This window comes from Bison bison, unplaced genomic scaffold (assembly GCF_000754665.1).
Source record: "Bison bison bison isolate TAMUID 2011002044 unplaced genomic scaffold, Bison_UMD1.0 scf7180017864384, whole genome shotgun sequence".
NCBI classification, from domain to species: domain Eukaryota; kingdom Metazoa; phylum Chordata; class Mammalia; order Artiodactyla; family Bovidae; genus Bison; species Bison bison.
The window spans coordinates 14,341,821-14,343,971 of record NW_011494956.1 but is presented as its reverse complement, the minus strand read 5'-3'; the positions used below and the strand labels follow the sequence as shown (position 1 = coordinate 14,343,971).

Here is a 2,151-nt window from a genome sequence, read left to right as displayed (position 1 = left end):
GATGGCATCACTGACTCTTTGGACATGAGTTTGAATAAACTCTGGGAGTTGGTGATGGCCAGGGAGGCCTGGCGTGCTGCAGTCCATGGGGTCGCAAAGAGTTGGATACAACTGAGTGACTGAACTGAACCAAGGGGGAAAGGGGTGGTGGTGAGATGAATTGGGAGATTGGGATTGATAATATACACTATTGATACTATGTATAAAATAGATAACTAATGAGAACCTACTGTATAGCACAGGGAATGCTCCGCAGTGACCTCAATGGGAAGGAAAATCACACAAGAGGAGATATATGTATGTGTGTGTATATGTACATACATACATATGTATAGCTGATTCATATTGCTGTATGGTAGAAACTAACACAACATTGTAAAACAACTATACTCCAATAATTTTTTTTAAACATACAGGTACCCCTGTGTTCATAGCAGCACTATTTACAATAACCAAGTTAAGGGAAAAGACCTAAATGTCCACTGACAGATGGATGAAGAAAATATGGTAGATATATGCAAGGGAATATTTTGTACGGGTGACCCTCTTAACAGTGAGCTTCAGGTCACTACATAGTAACTGTCAGTTCAGCTACACCAAGGTTTCTGAAGACAACAGCTTCTCCACCAAAGCAGGTTGCAAATAAATTTTGACTTGCCCATACACATGAGTATTGTCTAAAACATGTCTTCTTTGTAGCAGCTAGGCCCTGCCACCATTGTGCTTGCCTGAAAGTTCACAAATCAGTTGTAACCTGCAGCCTCCCTGTCGCTTCTCTGGCTCTCCTCTCCTGCTAACCTTTGTTTCCTGGCAGTAATTAAAACTTTCTGTCACTGCCATAGTTACTCATGGTTTGGCAAAATACTGGCCTCCACCACCACTGGGGCCAGGACTTTTGTCTCCAAAGTTTCCTCCTTTCATGGGTCCAAAATTTGAAGATCAGTTGTCATAATTGCCAAGATCACTGTAGCTTCCACCACCTCCAAAATTGCTTACATCATTACCAAACCCACTATAGCCATCCCCATTGCCACCATATCCACCACCACCACAGCTCCCACCAAAGACACTTCAACCACTGAAGCTTCCTCCACGACCGAGGTTGTCATTTCCATCGAAACCACATCCATGACTGCCACCAAAGTTTCCAGAACCAGGTCGACCTCTTTGGCTGGATGAAGCACTAGCCATCTCTTGCTAAGACAGGGCTTTTTTTACTTCACAGTTGTGGCCATTCACAGCGTGGTGTTTCTGAATGCCAATCTTGTCTATGGAGTCAGTGTCAACAAGGTTACAAAAGCCTCTCTTTTTGCCACTGCCTTGGTCAGCTGTGATTTCAATCACTTCAATTTTCCCGTACTATTTAAAATAATCTCTTATGTGATGTTCTTCAGTGTCTTCTTTAATCCCACCAACAAAACTCTTTCCCAGTTAAGTGGGCAGCAGGTCTTTGACAATCTTCTCTCGAGATGGCCTACTTTGGTTCCCAAAACTCTTTGATCCACCTTGTGTGGCCTTGCATTCAGGGCTGCATTCACCTCCTCCACAGTGGCCTACCTGACAAACTGGGAGCCTCTGGAGCCCTCGGGGTTCGGAGCCCTCATTCCCACGCAGTCTGTGAGCACTCCCTGTTGTTCAAAATGGCTCCTCAGACTCTCATCGGTTGTTTCAAAGCTCAGTCCTCTGATGAAGAGCCTCCACAGCTGTTCGGGCTCTTTGGGAGACTCAGATTTAGACATAACATCAGTGGAAGGGGGTAAACTTCTACGATGATTATTCTGCAGTATCCATGAGCAGAAAAGAAAAGCAATACATTTTTTTAAATATCAAGATTTCTGGGAATTGTCTGGTGGTCCAGCAGTGGTTAGGACTTGATGTTTTCACTGGTTAGGACTTGATGTTTTCACTGGTTAGGACTTGATGTTTTCACTGCTATGGACCAGGGTTCCATCCCTGGTGGGGAAACTAAGATCCATCAAGCCTTGTGGTAAAACTGAAAATAAATCAAGATTTCTACCTCATATTTAAAAAAATAGAGGGTCTTTCAGCACTGGATTTGAATTTCCTTAAGGTCTCTGAAACTGAATGAACATCTACTCTCCCTATACAGCATTCTCTTCAGACATGATCTCTACAGATTTTTTTTTCACA

At 43.4% G+C, this 2,151-nt stretch overlaps 1 pseudogene; it reads right to left on the bottom strand.

The window, feature by feature from the left end:
- Positions 1-846: 846 nt before the first annotated feature.
- LOC105001818 lies at positions 847-1,739 on the bottom strand (annotated as a pseudogene).
- Between the last annotated feature and the right edge of the window lie 412 nt (positions 1,740-2,151).